Source organism: Lithobates pipiens, unplaced genomic scaffold (assembly GCF_037356315.1).
Source record: "Lithobates pipiens isolate NorthernLeopardFrog02 unplaced genomic scaffold, aLitPip1_a1.2 Scaffold_13, whole genome shotgun sequence".
Classification (NCBI taxonomy): Eukaryota; Metazoa; Chordata; class Amphibia; order Anura; family Ranidae; genus Lithobates; species Lithobates pipiens.
Window position 1 is genome coordinate 233,182,928 of NW_027507718.1, and position 13,031 is coordinate 233,195,958.

Sequence of the window (13,031 nt, forward strand, 5' to 3'; positions counted from 1 at the left end):
GCTCGCAGCCTCGTTAATAATGTAAGCGGCAGCCATTCATATATTTAAGACACTCTAACGACTGCCCTACCACAGCTCTGCGAGCCAGCCGCCGTTATCCTCCTTCATCTATAATTCACTCTCATCCATGTTGGAAACAAAAAAAAAGAAGAGGGTGGGAAGTCAAGGCAGAGCCATTCATCCCGGGAACCAAGGCAACCCGTCACCGCCCCCTGTTTAACAAGGAATACAGGCGGCGCTTTTCCATTGGTTTGCCCGCCTCGCCAATCCCAGGCTTCCGTTTCCACCGAGGGGGCAGGGGAATGGGACGGCGTAGCCACGCCCACCACCACTCTGCAGCTGTCAATCAGCTGACGTCAGCGTGTGCTCTGCAGGTGCAGGGAGAAAGCTGCTGCATTGGTGCAATAGGGAGCCGAACAAATATCGAGGGGTAAGAGCAAGGCTTGTTGTTCTTTATGTTGTGTTCGTGTGCTGACATGGAAAAGGGCGACCTGTGAGGGGGGAGAAGGTCCTTTACAAGGGCAGTTAGCATTGGCTTGCCTTTTGGTGCTGATGCCCGCTCGGATACAAGATCTAACCTTCATTTGTCATGGAAGGATGCTGCTGGCGCTGTTAGCTTGGGCTTTTCGCATTGCAAATCCATGGGCAGCCTTCATATGCTTGCATCACATCAGAAGCAAAAAAAAATAAAATCCTGATTGCCTTTTAGTATTATTGCTGGCTTTGTGTAATGGGGAAAGCAGATGATGAATCCATGATGAGCAGACAGCCATAGAGCTGGAGATGAGGGATCTGATGGGGGCAGACACTGGTCATGGAGGGGCTTCTATTGTCTCATGGACATTTGTCACCCAACGTTCTGATATATGATAGTCCTAGGGTCTAATTATACCATACGTGTTAAAATGGACATGCTGAATAATTGATGCGCTTCATTTCATAGGCAATGCATTTTTTTTTTTCCAGATTATTTTACACTTTGGGGGGAGGGGGATGAATCTATGATTCCTTGATTCCTGCCCCTCTGACATTGGGAGGTTCATATACTGTAGATGTCAAGCTGTATCCTATGATGCTGGGAACGCCAGGCGATTCACATTTCATTCATCAGACAATTCTCATTTGCTTTCCATGTAAATACAATCCACCTGACTTCTTCCATTAAGGATTCAGGTGTTTGCATGTTTTTGTGATTATTTTTTATATATATATATATATATATATATATATATATATATATATATATATTATACTCAATTTTTTTTTTATATATATTTTAGAGTGTGTGCGTGTTTTTTTTTTTTTTTTTTTTTTTTTTTTATATATATATATATATATATATATATATATACACATACACACACACTTCGTAGATTGCAATGTTTTAGAACATCAGCCAATATACCATTTCTGCATATACAGGGGAATTGACAAAAACTGATGGAGCAGCTGAAAAAAAACCAATCAGCTTTGAGCTTTCATTTTTCAAAGCTTAACTGAACAAACAGAAGCTGATTGGTCGCCATGCATAACTGCACCAGTTTTAGGCTTGATTCACACCTATGCAATTTTTTTTTTTTTTGTGCTTTTTGCAGATTTTTACTATAGTCCTTTTTTAACATGGTTTCCTATGGAATACGTTCTGTAGTGCAAATCTGCAAAACGCACAGGTGTGAATCAGACCTTACTGAATTACCCTCATAGTATTTTTATATTGTATGGTGTGTATAAATACACACACACTTACACACACACTTCCATTCAGCTTCTGCAATAGGTTGTGCCCATTGAAATTCTAAGGTGGGCTTGCCAAACCTAATTAACATGATCTACTCTTTTGACCATCCATGGTCATTGTCCTATAAGGATAACCCCCTATGTCAAGGCTGTACAATGAAAAATGAAAATGTTTTATGTGGATCGTGCTTTTTGAAGAATCGTCAGAAATGGCAAATAAGGGAGGCATGTGGGTTTTTTAAGAAAAATGACAATTCGGTGCTCTATAATAGGCCACACTGTAATCCCTTTTATCGTGCAAACAATATCGTCTGTACCTACAGCCCTGCAGCTTCTTGGCTTTCACAGCCTGCACTTTTCTCAGCAGGAAAGCATGCCGAATTGTAATTTGCTCTTGCTCAATGTCCCTCATCCACTGCAGCAATGGCTGAAAACGATTCCAGATCAGCTTTTTGGTTCTACCCAGTAGTTTCTCCTCCATTTAACAAGCAGGGGTTGTCTTTGGCTCAGCTTTCTGTTGAAACATTGTAATATGCTATAGCACCTTGTAGATTACTAGTCTGAGCTTGGTGGGGCCCATTAATAGCTGCTACCCAACTTGACTATATTTTACTGTCCCTTCTCTTGAAGAATAATGGTTCATTTAATGCTGTAGACACAATGCACGTCCTTCTTCTTCCTTCTCTTTTAGCGATTGTCAACAATTGCCTTGTAAAACAACACATTCAGTTTAAAATATAAATTAAAGGCAAAACGTTTATAGATATAAAAATAAAATAAAAAATAGAGAGAATATATATATATATATATATATATATATATATATATATATATATATATATATATATATAATTTTTTTTTGTGTGTGTAATATATAGATACACACACCTCTCTCCACATCCACACTGAAGTTCAAAGTGCTGGTGTGCACATCTTAGGGTGGCAATGATACTCCTGCATGCTTTTCTTGAAAGGTAGCATTGTCAGAATGTTTCAAGGGAACCCTCTCATGGGCAGGATCACTATGTGCCATTACTATGTGGCTTTTAGCTCACTCATAGCACATAGCAGCCTATCTGTCATCATTCACTTGTCTGAATGAGGCACTAGACCGTTTTCACGGAAAGAGGTTTCCATTTTAATTCCAGAAATTTGGATTTCAGTTTCCTGTGTCTTGGTGGCAGTAGTCACTAGACTAAATAGGGTAAATAACCCCAGTGGGGGCACAGACAGCAGTAAATCCTGGCAGAAGATATAATCCTTCCACACTGCACTAATACATACAGTTAAGCACACTGAGGTGCTGTGAGATGGTGTGTGAGAAAGATTTGTGCCATCATAAAGCCTTAAAACAAAAAAAAAAGGGTATTCATTGGAACTGAACGCTGTGCTCCTAGAGACACTCCCTAGGATTTTGGTAAATCTGACCTATGCAAACATCCCACCATGGCTCCCACATGGCTGATTCTACTATGGAAAATACCCTTCCCTATACTCTACTCTCTAACTTGGAGAATCCCACATTCTTCTTCCCCAACCCACAGGACAAAGTGTTCCCTTTTTTTATGCAATAGAAACATACGTTTCAAAAATTCAGCCTAGTTGATGACCAACCAGATTTATTTTTATTTTTTTATTTTTTTGTTAAAGGACCTGCTTCTGCTTAAAAAAATAAAAATAAAATCCAAGCTGCCCATTTTTTTTGCATGCTTGCTAACTAATTTTGAAAGGAAATGCTGGTCTACTAAACTCTACTTTGATTCTTGAACCTTAATCAAGAGCCATTCAAGTCGCCCTTTCATTCACAGTTCCAACCAAAATACTGACCCTCTTCTACAGGATCTCCATCAGTAATAGAAATCAGAAGATCAGTTAAAAATGTCACTCGCTGGTACAGCATTCTGACAGCACTATATGCCTCAAAGACATGCGAGAGATGTGACTTGGCACATGGAAATATGCTTCACGTTTTTGGATCTGTCCCATCCTTTTTAGACCTTTTGGTCACAGATCCACACCATAGTTCAAAGATTTACCAACCCCACTGTCCCAAAGACACCATTGTTCTTCTTGAAATCTGCAGTAATACATTTAATAAACAAAAATACATACCCACCTAGATTACTGCAGTGCCAATCCCAGCTGCAGCTGTCCTTGCCGCCTCTAATACTGAGAACTGAGCGATCAAAGACCACTGATCACTCAGTTCTCGATCTTCAGTGAGCAGAGAACTGTCTGTCAGTCACCGATATTTATTCAGCACTTACTGGAGTGGAGGGGGTGGGAGCAGCTGGCTCGGTCTTCCAGCAGCTTGCTGAGCCAGCTGCCAGTCCAGGCATCACCTGGATGGATCCTGACTGTAAAGACAATGTATTTTCGGCTCTATACTCTTTACTCTCGTTTGGATACCTCTAAGGCAAGGATCTCAAACAGGTGGCCCTCCAGCTGTTGAGAAACTACAAGCCCCATCATGCCTCTGCCTGTAGGAGTCATGCTTGTAACTGTCAACCTTGCAATGCTTCATGGGACTTGTAGTTTTGTAACAGCTGGAGGGCCACCAGTTTGAGACCCCTGCTCTAAGGTGCCCCCAACTTTTTGGGGTTTGGCAAACTGATATACCTGCATTGGCCGATGATGATTGGGAGGAGGGCTTACAGCAATACCTTCCGTTGATGATCTCTGCACAGGATAGATTTACCCAACTTATGTTCATACATCGGGCCCACTACCTCCCCTCTTCGATTGTCAAGAAAATATTCAGTCAACCTGCCCAAATGGTAGTTCTGATCCTGGTACGTTTCTCAATATGGTCTGGTCGTGCCCGTGGATACAGGATTTCTGGAATGTAGTGGTTAAGAAAATTTAATCTAATTGGTAAACTATGGATCCTTGCGATCCACTTATTTTATTACTTGGAATATGTAACACTTTGGAGGCTTCCCAATCAAAAAATTATTTGTATTTTACATTGCCTTTTATGCTAGAAAGACGATCTTCAATAGAAAAAGGCTAAACCCCCCCGACTATAACACAATGGAAAACTTTAGTTAATGCAGCCCTGCCACTATACATAAAGAATATACAAAGCCGCGCCAACCCTCCCTTACATATATAATATGAATACAAAAAAAATAAAAATAAAGACTAGTACAATTAAGTAATAGGTTTCAAAAAATGTGAAAGTGACCCAAAAAGGCCAAAAATGGCATAAAAATACAAAGTCCAATTAAAGAAAAGTTCACAGGTGAATCCAAATGGCGGACATAAGCGTTCTTAAATGACAGCACCACAGTGGTTCAGCACTTTCCTAGGCGCGTGAGATACCCGTCACCATATATTAAATGCGCTTACCAGAAAATATATGGAATGAAGCATATATAAATCATAAATGGATGACGTCCAAGTAAACCTTCCTCAGCTGGGTCAGCACTCCATCCCTTAGCGGTGATTCCAAGGTAATAATCTGTTCCGTGGTCTCGATATGATACGTTCAGAGGCCCACAGAAAAGAAAGGGACTAACATAGCGTAATAACGTAGGAACAGTTTAATGAATAAAAGTAATGCACTTACAGGTTTGTAGATAAAATGCAGCATAAAGGAGCAAACATAAAAAGCCGGGAGGGCACGCAGTGACGCCACCACGTTGTAGGAGAGGAGGACGGGCTCCTGTTTGCCGGCCGGCTTTTTATGTTTGCTCCTTTATGCTGTATTTTATCTACAAACCTGTAAGTGCATTACTTTTATTCATTAAACTGTTCCTACGTTATTACGCTATGTTAGTCCCTTTCTTTTCTGTGGGCCTCTGAACGTATCATATCGAGACCACGGAACAGATTATTACCTTGGAATCACCGCTAAGGGATGGAGTGCTGACCCAGCTGAGGAAGGTTTACTTGGACGTCATCCATTTATGATTTATATATGCTTCATTCCATATATTTTCTGGTAAGCGCATTTAATATATGGTGACGGGTATCTCACGCGCCTAGGAAAGTGCTGAACCACTGTGGTGCTGTCATTTAAGAACGCTTATGTCCGCCATTTGGATTCACCTGTGAACTTTTCTTTAATTGGACTTTGTATTTTTATGCCATTTTTGGCCTTTTTGGGTCACTTTCACATTTTTTGAAACCTATTACTTAATTGTACTAGTCTTTATTTTTATTTTTTTTGTATTCATATTATATATGTAAGGGAGGGTTGGCGCGGCTTTGTATATTCTTTATTACTGTTGGGTGTCATATCACATTTATTGCTGCTGCCTATTTTTGTTAATTTTGTCAATTTCACACTACTTATCCTAGCGCAGTTTACATTTTCTCTATCCTGCCACTATACATGCCAACGTACATGGGACGAAACTGCCTTTTTTTTTTTTTTACCCGCCAGGGTATTTTCATTCAGTTGTGAGATTTAGGCTGACCATACACGGTTCGAACCGTTAATGGACAGGTTGAATGTACCACGTTGATCAGTACAACCAGCCTGCCGGATTCTCTTGCTCTTATCGCTAGCGGCTCCTATAGCCGCTAGCAATAATCGCTGTCTTTTCCTGGCAGGGATAGTTTCCAATGGTTCCCGCCCTCCCCCCTCAGGAGAAGACAATTGCTGATTCCTTTGTCAGCACTGTCTGTTTGGGGAATCGGGGAACCACTGTCTATGGCATGCGCTGTAGACAGAGGTGCCTATCTTTTTTGCAAATATCTCTTAAACTGTGTAGGTTTAGGAGATATTTCTTGGACCTACAGGTAAGCCTTAATCTAGGTCAGCGGATATGTGTCTGCTAAAAACAGATGGATGGGGATACGTTCGCCATTTGTCGATTGGATGACCATGGGATAGAAATGGACATGCAGGCCATTTCCATCTGACTGCCCCATAGAGGAGAGGGGGCTGTGTCTGCTCTACATAGTGGACCGGACACGGTCTTGTCCACCGCCCGCTCAGCGGGGATCAGTGGAGAGATCCCCCGCTAAGCAGGTAGATCTGCTCTGTCTGAAATAGGCCATAATGTCTGGATCACCAGATGAAAATAGAAGAAAGGTGTTTGTTTTTTTTGTTTTACCGAACAGCTATCCCATCCAAGCTACACTTGTAAGCTGCAATATAACACATTTTTGCTTTTGTGTTTTACTACTGCTCAGACTTTCTATTAGAGGATGGCTAATTTTATTCTCCATGGTCCCACTGTGTATTGGAGCATACCCACCCTCTCTTGCATGCTCCCAGGATGGACTATGGAATTTGTGGTGTCCAGGGTGTCGTGCACATAATTGTAACTACGCACTGCTGATTCCAAACATGGAAATGAAGGGGAGAAAGAGTTTTGAGAGCTCTTGGAGGATGTTAGAGGAAGGCAGAAAAACACAAGATTCCATTTAATGGAAAATGGATTGCAGATCCATCAAAGGAGAAGTAGGGCCAAAACTCTTTGGGTCACTCTTTGGGCCAAAACTCTGCGGGTCACAGGAGTGCACTTAGTTGTGCACTCCTGTGACCCGGATTCAGCTGACACCAGGCTAAAGCTATTGGGCGTGCATAATTCATCTTTTATATTTTGCCAAAAATCCGGGTATTATATTGTTTGTGTTCACTAAAACTCATTAAAGTGTATTTTTTTTCCTAAGACTTTGCATTTGATAAACCACTGTACAAATATCCTGTGACATTAAAAAAGTAAGTTCTAAGTAATTATCTAGTAAAAAAAAAAAAAAAAAATGCAGATTTTTATATGTAGGTGCGAAGTGTCGGAATTGGCTTGGACAGCAAGTAGCTAAGAAAATATAGTTTGGTCTTCACATAATTCTGTAAACACTAAAGAGCAGCAGACTGATAAGGTCATAATTGCCTTCTTTGGGGTCAATTCACAAAGCGATCAATATAGAATTAATTTTTGAGTTAAAATAACTCATGCAGTATTTATCTCAAAAGTAGTCAATTCACAAAAAAAGTGTTCTTTACCAAATATGTTAAATATTTATGTTTTGCGATATCCCTTATATTTTGCTTTATTTTTGGTGTGTGGGTTTGTTTGTGTTTTTATTTTTTTTTAATTTTTTTTTGCAGTATTTATCTCACGTTTTTTTAACCACTTCAATACCGGGTACTTAAACACCTTCCTGCCCAGACCAATTTTGAGCTTTTAGCGCTGTCGCACTTTGAATGACAATTGCGCGGTCATGCTACACTGTAACCAAATTAAATTTTTATCATTTTTTTCCCACAAATAGAGCTTTCTTTTGGTGGTATTTGATCACCTCTGCGGTTTTTAATTTTTGCTAAACAAATAAAAAAAAACAAATTTTGAAAAAAATAATTTTTTTTTTGTTTCAGTTTCAAAACTTTGTAAATAAGTAAGTTTTTCTCCTTCACTGGTTGGCACTGATGGGGTTACACTGATGGGCAATGATGAGGTGGCACCAATGAAGTGGCACTGATGAGGTGGCATTGATGGGCACTCATAGGCGGCACTGATGGGTGGCACGGATGGGCACTGATAGGTGGCATAAATTGGCACTGATAGCTGGCACAGGTGGGCATGGGTGGGCGGCACAGGTGGCATGGATGGGCACTGATAGGCGGCACAGATGGGAACTGATAGGCGGCATTGTATTATAATATACTTTACTAATGGATGCCAATCAGTGCCAAACAATGCATGCCAATCAGTGATGCCCATTGTGGGCACTGATTGGCATCCATTGTGGCACTGACTGGAATCCCTGGTGGTCTAGGGTGGCATACCTTGTCCTGGGCATCCTTGGTGGTCTGGTGGCGTCCCTGGTGGTCCAGTGTGGGCATCCTCGGGGGGCTGTGCTGATAATCGATCAGCACAGGCCCCCCCTGTCAGAGGAGCAGCCGATCGGCTCTCCTCTACTTGCATCTGACAGACGCGAGTGAGGAAAAGCCGATCACCGGCTCTTCCTCTTTACACTGTGATCAGCCATGATTGGACACGGCTGATCACGTGGTAAAGAGTCTCCGTCAGAGACTCTTTACCGAGATCGTAGTTGCAGGGTGTCAGACTGACACCCCGCAACAACGATCGCCGCAATGCGCGCCCCCGGGGGCGCGCAGCGGCTCATAATCCTGATCACGTCATATGACTTCCGATCAGGATTATGCAACCACTTTGCCACTGTCATTTTGTTATAGGGCGGGCGGCAAGTGATTAACAAATGTGCGTAATTTCCTCACATTAAATATTTTACTTAGATGAATTGACTCTTATCTCATGCAATATTTAAAAAAAAAAATGGGTCACATGACCTTCATATCGCATATTCCCTGCTGACAGCTATATGTAGAAGAAAAAATTGCCGGCAATAAAAACAAAATGGGGGGGGGAACTGCGTGTGGTCCCCACCAAAATCCATACCAGACCCTTACCCAAGCAGGTAGGGCAGGTCAGGAAAGGGAGGGGATGAGTGAACGCCCCCTCCTGAAGCATACCAGGCCATATGCCCTCAACCTGCATGGGGACAAGGGCCTCTTCACCACAAACCTAGCCAGTGCTTGTGGGGGTCTGTGAGCAGGGGGCTTATCGGAATCTGGAAGCCCTCTTTAACAAGGGGGGAGCCCCCAGATTCCACCCCCCCATGTCAATGAGTATGGGGTACATAGTACCCCTAACCATTCACCTAAATTAGTGAGTAAAGACACAACACAGGTTTTTATTAAAAAATTTAAAAAACCACTCTCCCCCCCCACTCCTTAACAGCCAGCTAGTCAATTTATTAACCACTAGCCTCCATCATTATACTGCGGCAGGTCGGCTCATTTACGCAAATTACTGTAGGTGTAGGTCGGCACCTTTTTTAAGGGCGAAAGCAGGTGCCTGCTGCGTGTGGCCGGTGGACACAATGTCCGTCAGCCACCCACGATCGTGAGCATGAGAGCCAGAATGGGGACATGTGTATGTAAACAGACCCCCATTCTGACAGGAGAGGAGAGACAGATTATCTGTTCCCACTTATTAGGAACAGCGATCTGTCTCCTCCTCCAGTCAGTCCCATCCCCATCCCCCCCCCCCCCCCCACAGTTAGAAACTGTGAGATTAATTGCAAGAACTTAACATCTGGTACTTCACATTAACTGCATCTAAAAAAAAATATTTTTTTAAATAAATACCTTAATTTGTGTCTCTTTATATCGGATTGTAGTTAAAGTGGTCTTAAAGAGCAACTCCAGCTATTCCTTGTAAAGGTTGTCCTAATACTTCCTGTTCTGAGAGACACAAAAGCAAACAAGAGCAAATGTCCTCAGTGAAAAGAAATTCTCCTTTTCCCCTGTGGAAAAACAGAAAAATCCCTTCTCCTGTTGCTCCAATGAAAAACCATTTAGATTTGTCTGCACTTTCTGTGCTAAGGACCTACACAAAGTTAAAGAGAGCTTTAGAGAAGTTCTCTCCTTTTCACTCTATTCCACTTTAACCAAAACATAACCCCTTGGGGATGAGGGGATAGGCCAAAAGAATAACTGTACTTCTGGAGATCCTTTTTAAGGCTGTTTAATTTTGTTTTATTAAAAAATCAGGAGCAGGGACAGTACTTGCATTTAATGTCCTTTGTGCTGGTGCCAACTGTCCTAGATGAAATCTTATGCTCTCTCAGGTTAGTTACATCCTCTGTGTAGAGTTGGTTACAAGGCATGGTGGGTGTAATGCAAGGTAAATTTATGGGTGCCAGACACTTCTTGAATGTAAAGAGATTTGTTGTCTCTTAAACAGAACTGTAGGAGAGAGGGTTTAGGGCCAGGACACCGTAAGTGGTTGCCATGTTAACTGGCAGACTTTGAGACTTCTATAGGTAGACAGCCATGCAGAGAAAGGCACCCAGCTGGACACCACATCTGCATGTGTAGGATCGCTGTCTCCTATGGCAACGGTCTTGTAACAGTTTCTGACACAAGTTGTAATGAACCTCTTTACTTCCTTTACAATCTCCTCTTGTAGATCTTCACTCAACTGAGCTCCCAATATTTCACTAGACTTGCTGATCCACTGCCACTGGATCCCCTGAGCTCTTCCAACCTTCTCACTCAGTATCTTCCTCAAGCCTCACCCCCGCATCCCTGCTGGGTCCCTGGCTTGGCACACAAGACTGCTCTGCAAGCATCACCTCCAGTGTCCCCGGTTGGTGAGAATACTGCTCTGGTACTTGCTTCAGCTACTCGCTGTGGTCCCCGGTAACATGGATGATTCCTTTGTGGCGACAGCCTCCCCTCTACCTCTGATCATGTCATGTTCACCGACCGGCAGAACCGGCACTTCTGGTTGGACTGCAAGCTGCAGTCCCAACCCTACACTGCTCTCTTGCTTCTGGATAGGCCCCCAGACAGCCTAGCAGCCAGATGTCCCCAGTATAGGCCTCAGGCTCTGGCCTAGCAGCCTGAGGCAGTACAACACACGTCCACCCAGACAGCCATCCAATTGGCACAGGCCCCCGAACACCTGAACTCACCCAAATAGGCTCTCCCAGCAGGCCAAGGGACGTAAGAAAATCCCTGGCCATTGGCTAAAACGCCCCATCTATTCCTAATCTGTCCTTGCAATGCCCTTGTCTAATCTAATGCCACCAGATACCTGGCCATCTAGTGACAGAAGAGAGAAGTGCAGCAATTCCAGAATTGGGGTGAAATCAATTGAACTCCAATCAATTGGCCAAGGCAACAATCACTTGGCAGGTAAATTTGCTAGCAACCCTGCCTAAACATTGCTTGTGCGGGGTCCACGGAATTAAAGTGGCTGGTGAGAAGGCCATGCAGTGCCTCCTCACTGCCTGTCAAATGTTTTCTGAAAAATGATACGAACATCACACATGTGAAGTCCTTATGGTACAGTGTAGATATTTGCCAGCACACCATGGATCTTCAAGTTGTCCAAATGGCTTGAAGTAGAATCAAATCACAAACAAGAGAGTGCAATGTTACAGAGTCACGCAGGACCCCTTTCTCAGGCATGTGATGGGTCCTTATGGTGGGTTATCGGGGACACTGTGACTGATCACAAAAGTAAACCATGCTATCATGAATGGATGACAATCGTTTATTAATGGATATGTGATCACTGTGATTGGTCACAGCGATTACATGGTACCTGAGCAAGTCACAGTAACCTGGTACCAAGAACTGGACGCAGTGGTCACAGATTGCTGCTCCTGTGACAACAGAGCATCCACCCAGCCAATGTACATTAACTGTGCTTAAAACGATATTGAAGTTTTCACAAAAAAAAAAAAACGATCAATAAATGGTGGTTTTACATACTGTTCATACTCAGTCACTGAGATTCGTTTTCTGTATTCTGCAAAAAAAAACTGGTTGATCCTGCTGCTTTCTATCTCTACCTTCTGTTCATGTCTGTGCGGCTAGTGTCACACATGTGGGCGTATACACAGTGGTAAATGACAGCCCACTCCCACCCTCTTCCATGCCCACTAACCAGCTAAACACAATGGGGGTGGGATATTACATGTATTAATGGGGGCTTCACCTCCCTCTTATTCTAAGACACAGGCTGGAGGAGCGTGACAATAAAGATTTGATTTCAAATCTATTTGTATGCCAATTTGAAAACAGTTTATTGATATTATTTATTTTTACTCTGTATAATAAAAGGCTGTGTTTTTTGAACATGTGACCAGCAGCAGAGGACTAGAAGCTCCTCCTGTTTGTTTCCCTGCAGACAGGCTGGGAAAGATCTGTGTCTTGTGACTGCTGTATATGGATTAGGAAAAAGGGACTTCAATGTGTTTTTTTTTTTTTTTTTTTGTGTTTTGTTTTTTTAATTAACATTCCAGTGCCATCATCCATATACAGAAATTGAAGTGACAATGTGAATTTGACTGTTTGTTTAGTATCACTTTAAACCCAAACACAAAATGTAATATACTGCAGTTTATAATTTTTTTGTAGAGGGTTGAGACAAACCATTTAACACTAACAGGGTGCTTACAATGATGGGCTTTTATTCATTTATGCAAAACCTTTATCCCAAAAGGGAAAAAAAAAAACTATTGGCTGCCTGTAACTTATTATAATGCATTAGCTAGTGTTCAATTGTAAAGCCTCATTTCAGATTTACTTTATATAATTTGTTTGGGCCAAGCTAGCTTTTTACTAATAGATGTACCTGCTATCGGCACTGTATAAACTGCTACATACAGTATACTGCACTGTGTCCTCGCAGTGGCACCGGGGCTTCCCATCTGCTGAGCCCCATTGCAATCCAGCAATGTGCATGAGCGTCTTGGCTCTCTGAGGACTCCCCTTCCTCATTGGCTGAGACAGCAGT

At 42.4% G+C, this 13,031-nt stretch overlaps 1 protein-coding gene across 1 annotated transcript in view; it reads left to right on the plus strand.

The window, feature by feature from the left end:
- Positions 1-283: 283 nt before the first annotated feature.
- The window catches only part of RAB3A (RAB3A, member RAS oncogene family), a 76,937-nt gene continuing 64,189 nt past the window's right edge, over positions 284-13,031 (plus strand). Inside the window, exon 1 of the mRNA XM_077476331.1 lies at positions 284-430. The gene's annotated coding sequence lies outside the window, so the exon portion shown is untranslated. The remainder of the gene's footprint in view (positions 431-13,031) is intronic.